Here is a 21,727-nt window from a genome sequence, read left to right on the forward strand (position 1 = left end):
TTTCTACATATCAGTTCATTTATTTGTAAAACTATTTTTATAAGTACATAAATTATAAATTATTTTGTTACAGTGTTTCAATATGACTGTAAGAGGGTTCTTAAAACATAACAGCAAGTCCCATCAGCTTACGTCCTTTTGGTTTACGCTTCTCAAGCCAGTAAAGCTTTGACATTCAGCAAGATTGTTGTATAACTGCCTATTTATATTTTAGAGGAAAAAAAGTGAACACCTCTATTCTTGAGGATAAAAGTTTTTCAAAATATGACAGTAAATCTTGTTAATCTTTTTCAGGTAATTATTGAGCTTTTTATTTCACAGAATATAATCCATCATTTCTGCTTCTTTAAAAATTTGATTCCTTGGATCATGAAGCTAAAGATACTGACACTCAAAAATTTATTACAAGTTTGTTACTATTTAATTTTCTTATTCTAAGAAACATCAAACTGACTACATTTGAGATTCCTGTCAAAAGTATTCAAATTTAATTCTCTTTTTTTCATGATTCCAATTCCATCTGGGATTCTAGGATACAACCTGTGAGAGCTCACTACATATTTTTTACTGAAATATGAACATTAGGGGGAAAAATCTAATAAATTTACTTAATTGCAACTATGATTTGGACCCAAATGTTAATATTCACATCATAAAATGTTCTAAGATTCTTATAGATGTAGGAAGTTTAGAAATTTATGTTATTCTGCAAATATATTATAAATTTGATTTGATTTAACCACATTCCACAGGTTGAATCCCGGAGAGGGGATGTTTTTAAAATGTTGAGAGTTTAGTATTTATTTTTGTAATCCAACAACTTTATCCAAAAATGCAGAAAAGTTTTCTGGTTAGCAGGAGGAAAACATTCCGATGTTGATAAATCCATTGACTATAACAGCCCAGGAAGTGTGCTGAAGGTACAGAAGAGATGTCCCTCTTTGTGTAGTTACTTCGCCAATTCCAGCTGATGACTGTTCATGGACTTTTTGTTTATAACCACGACAAGTGGCTTTCTTTTTCAAGAGTCTCAAACAGCTTCCTGTACCTGCGTGACTAATAAAAAGATCTGCTTTCTCAAGGTCTTCTTTCAATGAATCACTTGTACCTGTAAATATCCAGAGTAAATGACAGTACTGAATGGTTCAGGTACCACCTTTCCTCTACCTATTTGTAGGATGAGTCGGTTGTAACCAAGGCTCTTGATGATAGAGTCGTGAAAAACTGACTCTGCAAGCAATCTGAGACCAGGCAAAGATTCTGAAAAAGGCACGGAAAACTTGGACGGAGACCAGTTCACAGCAGGGTTCAGCCTTCCAGCGGGCCACAAGTCCTGAGGAGGCACCACGCCACCCGAAGACAACAGATGGCCACCCCGAGGTGGGGCGCCTGAGCCAAAGATCAATTTATAGAGAAATAACATCTTAATAATATTGAGTCTTCTGATAGGTTAAAGAAAGAAAATAGGCCCATAACGGAGTTGCTTATGCTAACCCCTCCACCCCATCACCAAACTGAGAATTACAATTTTAGCTCTCCCAGAAAGGCAATCTTAAACCAGTCAATCAGGAATCATCTGATCAGCACTAGTGAGGCAATTTGCCTGATAGACCCCTGCCATCCGTTAAAGGAAACTGACCTTGCCACAGCCAATCTGTTCTTTTTGCTTAGGAAAACTTCCTGTTCCCACTCCCTTCTGCTTATAAGTATTTCATTTATACTGTTCCTCAGAGTTCCTTTCTATCTGCCCAACTGGATGCTGCCAAATTCATGAATCATTTAATAAAACCAGTAAGATGTTTAAAATTTACTTAGTTGAATTTTTTGAAAACGTATTACATATATCTTTTCTCATTTATTTAGGTCTTTTCCAACTTCTCAGGATTATTTTGTAGTGGTCATTGTATATATCTTCAATATCTTTCCTCCAATTTATACTAAGATATATCATATTTCTGATGTTGTTATAAATAGTAATTTTTTATTTCTAGTTTTGAATGTTTGTTCTATAATGTAGAGATAAGATGGATTTTTCTGTCTTGATCTTGTATCTTGAAACCTTGCTAAAGTTATTTATTTTAGTACCTTTTTTTTTCTGTAGAGTCTGCAGGATTTCCTACATAGATGATCAAATATTCTTCAAGTAGAAATTTAGTTCTTGTTTTCAAATATGGATGGATGATTTTATTTTTTTATTTTTTTTTACCTTATTATACTGGCTAGATCCTCCAGTTCAATGTTGCATAGAAGTGAATAGAACAATTATCCTACTCTTATTCCTAATTTTAGGTTTAAAACATTAAGTATTTCAGCATTGAGTATGATATTAGCTATAAATTTTTTAAAAAGATGTTCTTGCTCAGATTGAGGAAAATCCATTCTATTCTAAATTTGCTGAAAGATATTACAGGAATAGATGTTGATTTTTCCCCACATACTGTCTCTGCATCTATTGGAATGATCATATATTTTGTTTCAGTTTATTTTTTCAGTCTATTCCTATGATGAACCAGATGATAATAATTATAATTTAGTTTGTTTCTTTTTGCAGTTTTATCCATTTTTTATTTATTCATTTGATGCTCTCTTATTAGATATATACCCATTTGAATTCTCAAGTCTTTTTGAAGAATTTATTATTATTCCTGGCAATATTTTTTGCTCATAAATTTATTTTGATATTAATAAAGCCAATTCCATTTTCTTCTGATTAATATTAGAATTTAATATTTTCATTCTATTATCTTACTTTAATTTTATTTCTGTATTTTTAATATATTAAGTCTCTTTTCAGTACATTGTTAGCTCTTTTTTTTTGTCAGAACTAACAACCTCTTACATTTTGTTTTGCGCATGGTTTTTAGTGTTTAAGTTTCATAGTATTCATTTTAAACAAATAACTATCTACTTTCAAGTAATATTTTTCACTTCGTGTGTAAAGAACAATATACTCCCATTCCCCCCACCCATATTATGTGCTATTATTGTCACATATTTTATTTCTACTTCATATAAATTAGACACTTTTTTTTTGCTTGAAGTATTCATTAATTTTAATTTGTAATTAATTTAAATTTTAATTAATTAGTCTTAAAAGATTTTCATTTAGGAAAAACTATTTTATACGTATCCACATATTTACAATATCTGGCATTCTGTATTTGTTTGTGTAGAAACAGAGCATAGAATTACCATATGACTCAACAATTTCATTCACACATGTATCCTCCTCCAAAACTGAAAACAAATGTTCAAGTAAAAACTTGTACATGGATGTTCATAGCAGCATTATTTATAATAGCCAAAGATTGAAAAAAACCTAAATGTTCATCAGCTAATAATGGATAAAGAAAATGTGGTATATCCATAGAATGCAATATTGTTCACTCATAAAAAGCAGTAAAGTACTGATAGAGACTATGACATAGATGAACTTTGAAAACATTATGCTAGTTAAAAAAAAAAAAAAAAACAAGTCCATTGTTATATGATTTAATTTATATGAAATATCCAGAGTAGGAAAATTCGTAAACATAGAAAGCAGTGGTTGCCACAGGTTGGAAAGGATGAGAGAATGAGGAGTGACTGCTTAATGGCTATGAGTTTACGTTTGGGTGATGAAATATTCTAGAACTAGATAGTAATGATGGTTACACAACATATTAAATGTACTAATATTAAGGTATACACTTTTAAATGGTTAAAATAGTCAGTTTTATGTATATTTTACCATGATACAAAAATAAGCTCGATATCCTAATTTGATATTTATTATCATTTTCTCATCTTTTTCCTAATATATTTTGGAATAGAAATTTCAAAAACTATGTGATAGCACTTTTCTGCATTTATCCAACCATGTACCCATTAATTTTAGAGAATTTAAAAGGATAAAGGATAACTGGGAGTTTCCTTGACTATCTGCCAAATTTTATAAATGAAGACAAAGCCCTAAGTACATTATGATACACATAGATAACAGAATAATTATAAGAATTCAGTACTCCTGACCCGCAGATTAATATTATCTTTATTAGAAAATCCTGCTGCATACCAGCAAAAATATGCACATATAGATTATTTATGTTATGGCTACACCTTTGTTGATTGATTTTGTATTTCATTGGATATATTTATAAATTATGTTTGCTATAACTAAGTTAATAAACGAGAACGTTGAATAAAATAGAGGGGGGAGTGTTTGTAAAATTAAATAGGAAAGATAAGATTAACAGACATACTGTAAATTTATATGTTTTTCTAGAGGTGGGCTGAAATGTCATCTCTGAGCTTTCTGGAATGCAAATAAAAGACAGAAACGAGTAAAGATGCAAAGTATCGCTAAGATTAAAATATATGTAAGTATGTATGTACATGTATATTAACATTTATAATATATTAACATTTATTTAATGAATGTTGCAGAACTATAAAGAATGCTTATTCATCTGCCAATCTCAAACTAAACTAAGCTAAATCAAGGATTCAAACAAAAAAAAATTTTTATTTCATCATAAATGTATTATTGCTGGCCTGTGTCTTAAGTAAGATTAATCTTTCTTAAACATTAGCTACTGATGAAATGAGTGAAAGAGATTCATCCACACACTCCCCTCCACAACAAACAAGCGCTTCATGTACTCTGAAAAAGCTTGAATCTTTCTCCTGAGCTTTATTCTTTCTTTATCATTTTATTCAAAGAAATGTCATGGAAAATGTTAGTTTTAAAAATGAATTCAAACCTTACAAAGTACCATCCATTCATTTACCATGTATTTGTCCCGGATGGTTCTCTCTACTAAAAACTGAAATTTACATTATGACCCTCTCCTTCTCCACTCTACATCATTTGTCCGAAAAAAAGTATGTACACAAATTTCAAGCTTACTGACTACATACACAGCAAAATAATATCTGGGAGTCAAAGTAATAATAAAATGACCTTTTCTCAGCAATAAAAATTTGCATCCAGTTCTGAACTTTGTAACCAAAGAGAGACGTAGAGATGGAAATTACAGTACAGGAAAATCAGTGAAAGGATAAAAATTGCATTAATGAAAAATAATAGTGACTAGCACTAGAATTTTTAGCTGAGTGAAGAAAAAGTGGAGGGGTCGCACAGTAATGTGGAATTTTAATTAAGTAATTTTAGGAGAACAGTAAAAATAGATTTTACATGTCTACTAAGGACCAAACGATGGCCAGAGGCATAATTCATAATTTGTAGGAGAGATATACTCATAACAGCAATTGAAATTATGTGGGGATTGGAAAATTATTGCTTAAAAAAGAAATTAATTATTCTGAGGTGGATGTGCTTCAACCAATAGAAAGGACGCTGAAATATAAAACAATTTAAATTCAAAATTTTTTTCCTATGCAATTTGTTCCATGAACTTATATAATTTATTCATCTTTAAGAACCACACTGTTGCTTTTTCTCTTGGAAATTTTTTCCATTAAATTTTAAGAAGATCTAATTACCCATCCAGCACTAAAATATTCATTCTATATATATTACAGAATGTACTTTTATTTAAGCATTAAATTCGTTTCCTATATAGAAAAGTGTCTAAGTTACTTGCAGGCAAATTTTTTTAAATGTATGTAATATTCTATTTTACCAACTCACAATTTTCTCATCAATGTCACAAGGAATTTTTCAAATATCTTGTTAAATGTGTAATATACTGTCATTATTAAAATGCCTAATGATATTGCCTTAAAATAAAATTCTAGAAAAGGTATATTTATAAAAATTCAATTTCAATTTTATTATTATTTTTTTACTAGAATGAATATGATATGGCCTCTCAAAGCCTATCAATTTGATAATTTTCTACTTTGGGTATTGACACTTATTTAAGATCATTCAAGCATAATTCTCGTGTTGTAAATATTCTTTGAAATGTTAAAAAGTTAGTTTTTAAAAATTTAAGACTTTTAAAAACATTTTTAATAAAACTTCAGTGACACCTCAGTTAATCAGAATCCAACTAAATAAAACTTCAAGTCTTACCTGAAAATTTTGCAAAGAAAAATTGGTATAAAATACATTTAAAATCTAGCAATAAGGTGAGCCACATAAGGTTTAGTTCAGACTAAAATGAATCACATATACCTTGTCATGTACAGGACATTATAGTGAGAACTGATGTTTAAATTGAGCGCCTAAAAACACTGTAATCGCTTTTAAATTATGCAATTCTTTTATTATCTTCACCTTATTACTCTTATTAAGGTTAAAAGTAGACTAAGAATATTTTGGAACATTTAAAACATGAGTTTCTGACTAGAAAGCCATCAACTCACCAGAAAATAAAATTGAAAAGAAAGAATATTATGCCGACTACAAATTCTGAATAACTAAGGATGTATTATATCAGAGTTTAGCTTAGAAATATCACTACAATTTATATTGCCATTGTAAGAATAAAGCCTTAAGTCCCAAATGTTCTTTCTTTCCCATTTATGCTTTTTCATTGTTTTCAAAATTTTAGTTACCCCCATAAAAATCCCAAGAAGAAAGGCTACCAGATAGGTTTGTTCGGTCGTCAGAAGCATAATACAGTTGTTTAGACCACCAGCCAGCACCAGCGATACTGGCTACGTAGGTCTAGAAAGACAAATATTTGGCAGGTCCATCTGCCTCTAGTCTCTGTTGACATCCTTGCCACAGTCTCTGTGCTAAACACAAAAGAACAAACAGCCATTCTTCTGCTTTACCTCCATTCTGGGTTTCTAATTTGTTGGTTGTAATCTATTTTGGAGTGAAAACCAGAAATCAAGCCTCTTCCAACTGTGTCTTAAATAATTAGATTCATAATGAAAGTTTTATGGTATTTTCAAAACTTATAAGAGCCAAATTCATGAGCTTTGAAATTCAGTCTTCCTTGGCAGCTCAGACGTGTTGTTTCCTGTTAATTTAACATGTCCAAGATTTTGAATAATGTTAGATTAATGACATCTGGAACAAGAAGTTATTACTCTACGTGCTGCTTATTCATAGGCCGGTCAATTTCATAACATAGTTTCTGTGAATGTCTTCCCAACTGAAAGCAATACTCTCCAAATAGGCTATCTATTCTTAATTTCTTTACTAATACTATATCTAGATATACTAAATTTAAAAATTTGTTTGATTATATCTTTGAATGTGAAGAAAAGCATACATTAAGAACAACATAGCCATAAAATCTAAGTTAGAATAGAGGATGAAAAAAATCATATTATACCAGTGGATAAAAAAATGGTCCAATATTTGGATGATGTTCACTTTTATTCAAATTCAAATTATCCATGTAAATGCTCTCAAAGTTGAAACCTATGCCACAAGGCAAAGATTGGACCAACTCTTCAGCAGGCAACCGGCCAAACCAGCAGATGGACATAACAGATTCCAGCCCAGGAGGCACTTGCTCCGTGCCCAGTAGCCATGAGGTATATATTAAGGCCATTATTCCCTGATGGAAAATTCAAAGCATCTGTCTATTTGGGGCTGCTGTTTCACCAGATGGGAGTTTGTAACAACTACTAAAATAACCAATACTTGAATGGCTTTCTAGATTATCAGAAAGAATCTTTTATGGTTGGATATTGAGATAAAGATGATGATTAGTCTTATTTAGGGTTTATTTAGGACTTTTTTTCCTAAAGATTTCTAAAGATAACATAGAATATAACTTAACATTTGTTTAGTGGCTTTCAATAATATAGTATTCCACTTTCATTAATACAATGACTGAACCCTTTTTGTCCTCAAAAACTATTATTATTGGAAACAAGCACATTAAAAACCTGACATTAATTAATAGTAGATAACTGAAGGCATATATACCCCCTAGAATGTTTTTCAAATATGTCCAGATTATCCACAGCATTAGGGTCCACCAGTTCACCAAACTCACCAAATTAATTAAGAGCTCCCCACTATAGCCACCCATCTTTGGCCAACTCCAAATTCTACTGTTATGATGACTGGAAGGATAAACAAGATTGAAAGTCGATTAGGCCCTGCTGTGTATAGGACCCAACGAAATCTCTAGCCCTTTGCCCCATTGATGGCAGGGTTCAAGCTACTATCTTTGCCTCATTATTATATTTAATATTTAGGAAAAGAGGAAATAGCTCATCCTTTAAGAAATAGTTTCCTGGATTTAATTAATCCAGGTAAATTCCATCTTAATGTTTCAGGGTTACACAATGTTATAAAATCCTGTCATGGCAATACACTCAGTGATTTTGACTCTTTATGTTTTGTTTTGACCTTGAGAGATATGAGCCCACAGTAATTCTTTTGTTCCCATCAGCTGACGAACGATAAACAATATATATATATATATATATATATGCTTCAAATTTAGGAGCTGCCTGGAGTTGCTGTCAGTGCCTTCCTCGCATTGCTTCAGTAATTTTGTTGCTATACTTCTTAGGTACAATAAAGCCCTTCATGGAAAATTTGCCTCTGGTTCTCATCACTAATGATCCGTTATTTCAGAGTTAGGCACATCTTTTCCAGATTCCTCATCGCAATGGCTAGGTGTCAATACAAAGATGGTCCCTAATGAGGAAAGTGAGAAAATGGCAGAAAGAAAATGTAGAACTCCCATTCCTCTTCCCTATAGCTACTACACCTCTGCTGCATACCTCTCACTCCCACACACAAAGCAACAGGGCATAAATATTCAGGACTGATGTAGAGCTCTGTGTTTACACTGATAACTTTACAGCTGTGAATCCAGAAATTTGCAAGAGCCTTCAACTCTGTTGCTAGCTACATATTTCTAGACAATGGATAAAATATTTATGGGATATTGAAGAATGTGATCAGTAAGACAGTGTAAGCAGTAAGTTACTGCATTTAGGTAAGACTTAAGCGATGCCTACTTTATAAAGTGAAGGAGCTAGAACCTCAGGGTAGGTAACAGACCCTGGAGAGACCTCCTGAGATTACTTGAGAGTAATAAAGGTGAGAGTCACATAAGAGCCAGGGAAGCTAGGACTGTGAAAACCCACTAATAATAGCAGGCTTGCTGCAAGATGGCAGCTATTTCAGGGACAGATGTTTCAGAGTCTGATGTGCAGTGCTGGTTAGCAAATGGTTGGCTTCTTCAAAGTTTACACTCAGGAATTAGCTGGACGGCTTTAAGTTCTAGGTAGGAAATGTGGCAAGGCATGGATGACTGGTAACCTTAATCCAGGCCCAAATTATTTTGGGATTGAGGGAGGTATCTCCGGATAGAATCAGTAATAACTCCCTACTTACAGTTGAAAAGGACAGATTAGCTGATACAAAAATCTGAAATTAAACTCACTTCCTGGGGAAGTCAAGCTCTGATCAAACAAACTCAGTCGTAATTCAAGATTATCTGCCTAGTAAGGCAAAACATAGTGTTCCAGGTGTATTATAACAGATAAGTATCTGGCCAGAGAGAATCTCAAAAAGAACCTGAAGGGAGAGTCAGATATGAGGTGATGAAAATTTAAGAAAACGTCTTTTTTAGGTATTCAAATATGCATTGATATATGCATAAAATATTGACTCCACAAGTGACAGTGGTGTAGTGACCTCTCCAGTGAATTGAAGAAGACAAGGCAGGGTTCTCAATTCTTAGCTCACTAGATTGACTTTTAATTGATGTAAAAACAAATAGAACAATACAGGACTCCAGAAGTGTGATACAAAATGGACACCTGAGGTCCAAGCAGATGATTATAGTGTAAAATTTAAAGCCAAATATCACATTGCTAAACTTTTCAAAAACCTCTTGAGACTAATGGTTCTAAAAACTTGGTGGAGCTATACTGAAAAGTGGAACAGGTCCACTGAGTCAGATGGTTTAAGAAGTATATTACAAAGGATGGAATTAAGGATCATTATCATTATTATTATGAACAAAATTATAATTACAGGTGCTTTTCATGGAGCTCTTCCTATCATTCGAGTTAAGAAGCCGTCCTGAGTTCTTTCTATATTCAATGCATGATGCTAAAGTCCTGTGGGCACTGCAATGCTACATGAGCTCGTCAGATATAATTAGAAAAATCAATAAAGTTTAGAAAAAAAGGAAGCTTATGCAGCAAAACACTTTGCATACTAAGTTACATTAAAAAAAACTTTCATGAACATATACACATAAGCAAAAGCAAGGTCTGACAAGTCACTTTGTAAAAGTACTCCTATATATTGAAAATACAACACCGTGGTCTAGTTTATAAAACATCAATTTATATTCATTTTGTAAGAATATGTGAATTGCACCTGTCAAAATGGCCATCATCAATAAATCAAGAAACAACAAGTGTTGGCAAAGATGGAGCAAAGGAAATCCTTGTGCACTGTTGGTGGGATTGCAAATTGGAACAGCTATTATGGAAAACAGTATGGAGGTTCTTCAAAAAAATAAAAACGAGCTATCTTATGACCCAGCAATATTCCACTCCTGAGTGTTTATCCAAAGCAATCCAAAACACAAATTCCAATATATATACACTAATATATATATATATACATACACACACACACACACACACATACCTATGTATATAATCTATATATAGGTGTATATATATATATATATATATATATATATACACACACATATATATGTATATATATACATACATATATATGTATATATATATATATATACACATATATATGTATATATATATATATATACATATATATGTGTGTGTATATATATATACCTATGTTCACTGCAATGTTATTTACTACAGCCAATATTTGGAAACTGAAATGCCCATCAATTAGACGATTGGATAAAGAAAATGTGGTACATATATACAGTGGAATAGTACTCTGCCATAAAAAAGAATGAAATATTACCATTTGTGACAACATGGATGGACCTAGAGGGTAGTGAAATAAGTCAGGCTGAGAAAGACAAATACTATATGATTTCACATATATGTGGAATCTAAAGAACAAAATAAACAAACAAACAAAACAAACAGACCCATAGATACAGAGAATAAACTATTGGTTACTACCATGTTTCTCTGAAAATAAGATCTTCGGACAATCAGATCTAATGCGTCTTTTGGAGTAAAAATTAATATAAGACCCGGTCTTATTTTACTATAATATAAGAGCAGGTCTAATATAATATAATATATTATAATGTAATACCAGGTCTTATATTAATTTTTGCTCCAAAAGACACATTAGAGCTGATTGCCTGGCTAGGTCTTATTTTCGGGGAAGCAGGGTAGATGGGAGGGCCATTGGGGGGCTGGGTGAGAAAGGTGAAGGAATGAAGAAGTACAAATTGACAGTTATAGGAGAGTCACGGAAACGTAAAATACATTATGAGGAATATAGTCAATAGTATGGTAAAAACTATGTATAGTACCAGATGGGCAGTAGATTTTTTTGGGGGGATTACTTCATAAATTAAATGTCTAATGACTGCACTGTCATCTGAAACTAATACAAAATAATATTAAATGTCAATTATGATTTTTAAAAAGTAGTCACAGGGATATGTCTTGCAGCATGAGGAATATAGTCAATAATGTAATAACAATACACAGTGTCAGGTGGGCAGTAGATTTGTTGGGGCTATCAGTTTGTGAGTTATGTAAATGTCTGATCACTATGTTGTTCTGTATGCCTGAAACAAATTTAAAAAAAAAAGAATATGTGAGTTGTACAATATGACTTGCTTTTGATTTTACACTTTGGTCACACAGAATCCCAGTCTTTAAAAACCTATACAAAATAAATTAAATTTCAAAGAAAATCTCTGGGCTTGTATAATTTTCACAATTAAAGGGATTCCAACTTGAGATACTGTTCTGTTACTATTGAACAGTTTACTATTGAACAGTTACTGCTTCTCCAAACATTGCCTGATCAACAAATTCAGAATATTACTATTTTGAGTATTACCAGATCATTGCTGAGAATAGGGTGATTTTTCCCCAGTAGGATCAACATTATAAATTTCCTCACAAACAAATCTCTTTGATTACTTCCTCTTCCCTAGGTGGTAGAGAATAACCCACTGGATATTCTTACACCAGCTCTCCATCACACCCCCGGGTTATTTGTCTCTAGAGTCTCAGTCTTGGATTTCAACACTAAACAGCCTTTGCATGGGATAGATTCATGAAAAAAAAAAAAACACACCAGAAAACTCACTTTTCTGATAGTAGAGAAGCAATACTATGTATATGTAAACATGTGCATATGCATGTAATAAGGTGTAAACTTTACATATGTGGCATTCTACATTTCCGTAACATGTAAATTTCACTTAGTAGTGATTACAAATCCACAGTATAGGAGTATATCTTTGTGCAAACTCAGTGTAGTTATTTTTTTAATAAGCAGGTTTAATGTTTGCCCCATCATTGGTGATAAGCCTCCTTATAGAAAAGTGACTTTGACATCACCATTGTAAACAAGCTAGTACATTGCTTCAAGTGGTATGTCTTGTACCCGTCAATGACAGAATGTGTGGGAAATTTATTTCATAGCTCAGAGAATTTCTATGTCACCTTGACTTTTATGTCTCCAGATTCTTTATTCTGCTTTTCAGATTGGTTTGCTTATTCCTGTAAGCTTATTGCAGCTCAGTAAATGAATTTAGTTTGTCGGTTAGGTTCAAGAGATCTATTCTTATAACCTCTCGTCCTAATTCCTTAGGGGTTGACTACACTTATTCATTGCTAACGTATTATCAGGGGATTTTCACCTTTTCCAAGGGATATCAAGAGGTGCATTTCATGAAATGTTGATAATACTAACGGGAATAACTGATATTTTATTACTTCAGAGCTTGCATGGAGATTACACTGTATTTCTCATTGTTATTCTGAGTATAGTGTTTGATTAAAATATTTCCTATTTCGCAATGTTTTAGATATATATATATATTGGGTTAATATTCTGTTTTACAGTTTTATCCATATAATCAACCTTCAATGAGTTATGATAATCTGACATGAGTTATGATAATCTGACATGTATTCTTCCTTTTTTCATCTAGTGTCTTTCCCTTTGTTAGTTTTCTGTAACTTGGTGCCTTCAGAAGGTAAGCAAGATGAGGACTAAAACTGCTGCTTATCTACTACATTTTCCTGAATATAAGACCAGCTCTTATATTAATTTTTGCTCCAAAAGACACATTAAGGTTTATGTTCAGGGATGTCATCCTGAAAAATCATGCTTGGGCTTCTTTTCTGGTTAGGTTTTATTTTCAGGGAAACACGGTAATGTAATTCATTGGAAACTCTGATAAGTTTTGGTGAGTGTGGAAATAATTATCTATGGAAAAGGAGGTTTGAAAGTTATCAAATATACCTATTTATTACTCAAGTGCTTTTTGTCTCTCACTTTCATTGATAATTTATTTTCTTCATTGGAAATTAATTTAAATAAATTTTAAATTTAAAAATTCTTTCCTTTTTTATTACTATTTTAATAGCTCCTATAATTTGAGTACTTAGCACTTCTAAATCTTTCAACCTGAAATATTTAGTAGTTTTCAAGATTAAACAAAACATCAAATTTTAAATATAATTTATAAGATATAATTATTCTAATGCAATCAATGTTTGGATACATAAAAATCAGAAAATAGATAAAATCTAATTTTACCAGGCCACTTCCTAGATTGTAATAATTCTTCCTCCAAAAATAAATTTTAAAAACTTATATTTATTACATAACTTTAGAAAAATTTGATAATATACATTGCAAGAAAAACACATCAAAAAATGAGAAGACAAACCAGAGTCTAGGAGAAAATATTTGAGAAGAACACATCTAACAAAGGACTGTTATCTAAAATACACAGAGAAATCTAAAAACTCAACAATAAAAAATGAACAATGCAATTTTTTTAATGGGCAAAAGACTTGAACAGTTACCTTACAAAAGAGGATATAAAGATGGCAAGTAAGCATATGAAAATATATTCAATTTCACCTGTCATTAGAAATTGCAAATTAAAACTATGACACAACACTACATACTTGTATGTATAAATGAAATGAATGAGAACAATGATACAAGGGATGTGAGGAATTAAGATTGTTTTATTATGATAATAAGGTACTCACACTACCCATAAAGTCCTATAGTGTTATTTGAAAGTAGATTTAAATTACTTGTAGATGTGTATTGCAAACTCTAGGGTGACCACTAAAAATCAGGTTGGGGGGAGTACAACTGATATGTGAAGAAAGAAGAGAAAAATAGAATCGTATAAGATGCTCAGTTAAAACCACAAAAGGCAGGGAAAAAGTAGAAGACAAAAATTGGAATAAAGAAGAAGACAAATAAAAAATAGTAATAAATATGGTAGATATTAATCACTTTAAATGTTAATGGTTTAAATTATCAATTAGAAGATAAAGATTGACAGAGTAGATCAAAAACAAGACCCAGCTTCATGCTATCTTTAAGAAATCCACTTTAAACATAAAGACACATATAGATTGAAAGTGAATAGCTTAAGAAAGATATACCATATAACACTAATCAAATAAATAAACAAACAAACAAATAAATAAATAAATAAATAAATAAATAAGGAACAGCTGCATTCATTTCAGACTGAGCACACTTCAGACCATAGAAAGTTATCAAGAATAAAGAGTGACATTACATAATGATAAATCAGTCAATTCTCTCAGAAGGCATATGATACCTAACACATATACAACTAACAACAGAGCATCAAAATATTGAGACAAAAACTGATAGAGCTGCAAGGAGACACAGATGAATCCACTATTATAGTGGAAGATTCAATACCATTTTATCAGAAAAATTAAAGAAAGAAATGGACAGATACAACAGGCATAAAAATCAATAAGCACATATTTGAACCCAACAATACCATCTATTGACTAGATATAGTGGACATCCATAGACTACTTTATCCAACAACAGCAGAATACACAAACTCACATGGAACATTCACCAAGATAGACCGCATCCTGGGCCATAAAACAAATACAAAATTTTAACAAACTCAAAAGAACAGAAATAATATAATGTCTGCTTTCAGACTGAAATAGAATTAAACTAAAAATTGAAAACAGAAAAATAGCTTGGAAAATCCTAAAATACTTGGAGATAACACGTTTTAAATAGTACATAAGTCAAAGAAGAAAGTGCAAGAAAAATTTTTAAAAATATTTTGAACTAAGTGAAAATAAACATAAAACTTGTGGGATGCAGAGAAAGCAGTGCTTAGAGAGAAATTTATAATATTGAATACAGATATTACAAAACAAAAAAATCTAAAATTAATAATCAAATCTTCTGTCTTAGAAAACTAGAAAAAGAAAATAAATCCAAAGTAAGCAGTAGAAAGTTAAGAAAATAATAGTAAAAAATTAGAGCAGAAGTATTGAAACTGAAAACAGGAAATCAATAGAGAAAATAAACGAAACAAAAGCTGGTCCCTTGAAAAGATCAATAAAATTTATAAGCCTCTAACCAAGTTAACTAAGAAAAAAAGAAAGAGGGTACAAATTACTAATATTAATAAGGAAAGAGGGGACATCACTGTAGATCCCACAAACATTAAAAAGATGAAAGAATGCTATGAACAACTCTATGCCCATAAATTGTATAACTTATATGAAATGTACCACTTCCTTAAAAGACATGATGTGCTAATTTTCACAGGTGAAGAAATGGATAATGTGAATAGACCTGTATCTATTAAAGAAATTAATAATCTTCCAAAACAAAAAGCACCAGGTACAAAATGGCTCACTGGTGAATTTACCAAGATTTTAAGGAAGAAATTATACCAATTCTGTACAATTATATAAAATTCAGAATTCAGAAGCAGAGGAAATATTAACCAACTCATTCTATGAGACCAGCATTACCGTAATACCAAAACTCAAACAAAGATGGAAACTATACACTAGAAAACAAAACTATACACTAATATTCCTCATAAACATATATGTAAATATCCTCAACAAACTATTAGAAAATTGAATTCAACAATATATAAAAAGGATAACATATCATTATCAAGTAGGATTTATCCCAGGTATTCAAGGCTGGTTCACATTAAAAAATCAATTAATATAATGCATTGTATCAAACAGGCTAACAAAGAAAAACCACATGATATCTATTCATGCAGAAAAAATATTTAATGAAATACAAAACCTGTTTATAATAAAAACTCTCAGTAAACTAGAAATAGAGAGGGACTTCCGCAACTTGATAAGGAATGTCTATTATACAATAAAACTAGGCTAGGTGGGGCTGGGTGGCTCAGTTGGTTAGAGCGTGAGCTCTCAACAAGGTTGCCAGTTCAATTCCTTCCATGAGATGGTGGGCTGCACTCCCTGCAACTAAGATTGAAAATGGCGACTGGACTTAGAGTTCAGCTGTGCCCTCCACAACTAGATTGAAGGACACTATTTGGAGCTGATGGACACTGGAGAAACACATTGTCCCCAATATTCCCCAATAAAAGCAAAAAAAAAAAAAAAAAAAAAAGGACAAACAAACAAAAACCCCTAGGCTAATGTCAGGCTGAATGGTGACAAACACTAAGAATTCCCAGGAAGATCAGAAATGAGGCAAGGATATAAACATTGTACTAGAAATTCTAGCTAATGAAGTTAAACAAGACAAGAAAATAAAAGGCATACAATTATTAGCAATAAAAAATACAATGTATCTTTGTTCATAGATGACATGATCCTCTGTGTAGAAAATCCAAAAGAAAATAAACAAACAAGCAAAAAACCTCCAGGAACTATGAGCTCTATACCAAAGTTGCAGGAATTGCTTTTCTATATACCAGCAACGAACAAGTGGAATTTGAAATTAAAAACACAACCACCTCAAAGTGAAATACTTAAGTATAAATATAGCAAAATATGAACAAGGTCTCTATAAGAGAACTACAACATCCTAATGAAAGAAATCAAAGAATAATTAAGTAAATGGCATGACAGTTCATATTCATTCAATAAGACTCAATATTAAGATGTCTGTTCTTCTAGTTTGATCAATTGATCCAATGCAATCCCAATCAAAATCCCAGAAAATTATCTTATGCAATTTTGACAAAGGGACTCTAAAGATTATATGGAGATATAAATCAGTCACAAAAGCCAACACAATACTGGAGAAGAAAAAAGTATGAGCCAAGAATGATATATCCAGCAAAGATATCCTTTAGATAAGGAGGAATAAAGACCTTTACAGAAATACAGAAGCTGAGGGAATCTTCTACCACACGTCCTGCACTACAAGAAATACTGAAGGAGGCTATTTGACTTGAAACAAAAAAGCAAAATAATACAAAACCATGGGTAGTATTATGAACAGACAGAAGCAGGAAATGGCAACCCCTATACCAAATGGGACACTATACACGTAAGCAAAACATACAGGGTAAAGATGGAAAAAAAATAACTTTAAAAAGGCAGAAAATGACAACTTGTTACTACACCACAGAATTCAACTCACAGCATAAATAGGAATAATTTGTGACAACAAAAACATAAAAGGGGAGAGAGTAAAGGTCTCAACTGGCATGAGGGAATGGAGAAAGGAAGCATGCTGAGAAAATAGAATACTCTAAATATCAAAGTTTCTTTTACATAAACTTAATGGTAACCACTCAAAAAAAAAAAAAAAAATCCAGAACTGAAATATGTAACATATAAAGAAATAGAGGGAAAAATCATAGAATACCACCAAACTGAAATAATAGACAGCAACAAAAAGACAAAGAAACAATGGAGACGCTATGCTACTAGAAAAACAATGACAGAATGATAGGAAATTCTCATAAATCAATAATCACTCTAAATGTAAATGGACTGAACTCACCAATAAAAAGATAGAGTAGCAGATTGGATCAAAAAACTAAACCCAACCATATGGTGCCTCCAAGAGACACATCTCAGCTACAAAGACAAATACAGATTCAGAGTAAAAGGGTGGAAACTGATACTCCAAGCAAATGGTATTCAGAGAAAAGTAGGTATAGCTATACTGATATCAGATAAAATAGACTTCAGGATAAAAAAGGTAGCAAGAGACAAAGATGGACATTTCACAATGATAAAGGAGATATACAACAAGAAGACATAACAGTCATCAATATTTATGCCACCATTCAGGGAGCACCGAAATGCACAAAGCAACTACTAATAGAACTAAAGGGAGAAATTGACCAAAACATCATTGACAGCTATAGATAGATCACCCAAACTGAAAACAAATAATGAAATAGCAGCCATAAATGACACATTAAATGAACATAACTGACATTTATAGAGCACTTCATCCTAGAACATCAGAATATACACTCTTTTCTAGTGTACGTGGAACATTCTCAAGGATAGACCATATGTTGGGGCATTAAACTAGCCTCAGCAAATTTAAGAACATTGAACTCATACCAAGCATATTCTCTGATCACAAGGCTTTGAAATTGAACATCAATTGCAAAAAGAAAGCAGGAGAAACCACAAATACATGGAGATTAAACAACATACTTTTAAAGAATGACTGGATCAAAGAAGAAATAAGAGGAGAATCAAAAGATACACAGAACAAACGACAATGAAAATGTATCCCACCAAAATTTTTGAGATACAGCAAAAGCAATTTTAAGAGAGACATTTATATCATTACAGGCCTATCTCAGAAAACAAGAAAAATCCCAAATAAACAATTTCACGTTACATCTTAAAGAACTAGAAAAAGAAGAACAAATGAAACCCCAAGTCAGCAGAAGGAAGGAAATAATAAAAATCAGAGTAGAACTAAATGAAATGGAGAACAAAATGACAATAGAAAAATTAATGCAACAAAGAACTGGTTCTTTGAAAAAATTAACAAAATTGACAAACCCTTGGCTAGACTCACCAAGCTAAAAACAGAAAAGACACAAATAAAATTCAGAAATGAAATAGGGGAAGTTACCACAGATGCCACAAAAATACAAAGGATCATCCAAGAATACTATGAAGGATTATATGCCACCAAATTCAATAATCTAGAAGAAATGAACATTTCTTAGAAACATATAGCCTTCCTAGGCTGAATCACAAAGAACTGGAAAATCTAAATAGACCGATCACCAGTAACAAAATTGAATCAGTCATCCAAATCCTTCCCAGTCTGGGACCAGATGCCTTTACTAGTGAATTCTACCAAACCTTCAAAGAGGATCTAATACCTGTCCTACTCAAACTCTTCCAAAAAACTGAAGAAGACATAATACGCCCTAACTCGTTTTATGAGGCCAACATTACCCTCATACCAAAACCTGGTAAAGATAACACAAAAAAAGAAAATTATATACCTATATCTATGATGAATACAGATGCAAAAATCCTAAACGAAATTCTAGCAAATAAAATGCAACAATGCATTAAAAAGATTTTATATCACGACCAAGTGGGGTTCATCTCAGGGACACAAGGATGGTTCACCATACGCAAATCCATCAATGTGATACACCACATAAACAAAGAAAAAAATCATATGATAATATTAATAGATGCAGAAAATGCATTTAACAAGATACAACATCCATTTATGATTAAAACACTTAATAAAATGGGTATAGAAGGAAAATACCTTAACATAATAAAGGCCATATATGACAAACCCCCAGCTAATATCATAATTAACAGTGAAAAACTGAAGCCCTTTACTCTACATTCAGGAACACACAGGGCTGTCCCCTATCACCTCTGCTTTTCAACACTGTATTAGAAGTCCTAGCCAGAGCAATCAGGCAAGAGAAAGAAATGAAAGGCATCAAAATTGGGAATGAATAAGTTAAATTGTCACATTTTGCAGATGACATGATGCTATATATAGAAAACCCCTAACACTCCACCAAAAAGTTATTAAAAACAATAAAAGAATACAGTAAAGTTACCAGTTACAAAATAAATGTACAAATGTCCATTGCTTTCCTGTATACTAACAATGAAATCACAGAAAAAGAAATTTAAAAAAAAAATTCCCTTTGCAGTTGCAACAAAAAGAATAAAATACCTAGGAATAAACTTAACCAAAGATGTGAAAGACCTATACACTGTAAACTATAAGACATTTTTAAAAGAACCTGAAGAAGACACAAAGAAATGGAAAGACATTCTATGTTCATGGATTGGAAGAATCAACATAGTTAAAATGGCCATATTACCCAAAGCAATATACAGATTTAATGCAATCCCCATCAAAATCCCAATGGCATTTTTTAAAGAAATAAAACAAAAAATCATCATATGTATATGGAACCACAAAAGACCCCGAATAGCCAAAGCAATCCTAAGGAAAAAGAACAATGCTGGAGGTATCACACTCCCTGAGTTTAGCTTGTACTACAGGGCAACAATAATCAAAACAGCATGATATCGGCAGAAAAATAGACACACAGACCAATGGAATAGAATTGAGAACCCAGAAATAAACCCACATTAATACGGACAGATAATTTTCAACGAAGAAGCCAAAAATATACAATGGAGAAAAGACAGCCTCTTCAATAAATGGTGCTGGAAGAATTGGAAGGCCATGTGCAAAAGAATGAGACTAGACTGCTATCTGTCACCATGTACCAAAATTAACTCAAAATGGATCAAAGACCTAAACATAAGTTCTGAAACAATAAACTGCAAAGAAGAAAATGTAGGTACTAAACTTATGGACCTTGGGTTTAAAGATCATTTTATGTATTTGACCTAAAAGGCAAGGGAAGTAAAAGCTAAAATAAATGAATGGGATTATATCAAACTAAAATGCTTCTTCACAGCAAAAGAAACCATCAACAGAATAAAGAGGCAACCAACCGAATGGGAGATTTTTGCAAACAATGCCTCCAGTAAGGGGCTAATATCCAAAATATATAAGGAACTCATACAACTCAACAACAAGAAAAAAAATAATAATCAAATTAAAATATGGGCAGAGGACCGGAATACACATTTCTCCAATGAAGACATACACATGGCCAATAGACATATGAAAAAAATGCCCAACATCAGCAATCATCAGAGAAATGCAAATAAAAACCACAATGAGATATCACCTCACCCCAGTCAGAATGGCTATCATCAACAAGACAAATAGTAACAAGTGTGGGAGAGGCTGTGGAGAAAAAGGAACCCTCATACACTGTTGGTGGGAATACAGACTGGTGCAGCCGCTATGGAAGGCAGTGTGGAGGTTCCTCAAAAAATTACGAATAGAATTACCATATGACCCAGCAATCCCTCTCCTGGGTATCTACCCAAAAAATCTGAAAACATTTATACATAAAGACACGTGTGCTCCAATGTTCATTGCAGCTTTGTTTACGGTGGCCAAGACGTGGAAACAACCAGTGTCTTTCTATAGATGATTGGATAAAGAAGTTGTGGTATAGACACACAAGGGAATACTATTCTGCCACAAGAAAAATGATATAGTACCATTTGCGACAACATGGATGGATCTTGAGATTATTATGCTGAGTGAAAAAAGTGAGACAGAACAAGTCAAGAACTGTATGATTTCACTGATATGTGGTATAGAAAACTGAAAACAACAAAAGAACAAGACAAACAAATGAGGAAACAAAAACTCATAGACACAGACAATAGTTTAGTGGTTACCAGAGGGTAACGGGGGTGGGGGGTGGTAGATGAGGGTAAATGGGATCAAATATATGGTGATGGAAGGAGAACTGACTCTGGGTGG

At 32.3% G+C, this 21,727-nt stretch overlaps 1 long non-coding RNA gene and 1 pseudogene across 1 annotated transcript in view; both read right to left on the reverse strand.

The window, feature by feature from the left end:
* LOC141570618 (uncharacterized) overlaps positions 1-21,727 on the reverse strand; it is a 419,448-nt gene that overhangs the window by 197,303 nt on the left and 200,418 nt on the right. The window lies entirely within an intron of this gene.
* On the reverse strand, positions 801-982 carry LOC141570373 (UDP-N-acetylglucosamine transferase subunit ALG13 pseudogene; annotated as a pseudogene).

The sequence above is a fragment of the Rhinolophus sinicus genome, linkage group LG03, assembly GCF_036562045.2.
Source record: "Rhinolophus sinicus isolate RSC01 linkage group LG03, ASM3656204v1, whole genome shotgun sequence".
Classification (NCBI taxonomy): Eukaryota; Metazoa; Chordata; class Mammalia; order Chiroptera; family Rhinolophidae; genus Rhinolophus; species Rhinolophus sinicus.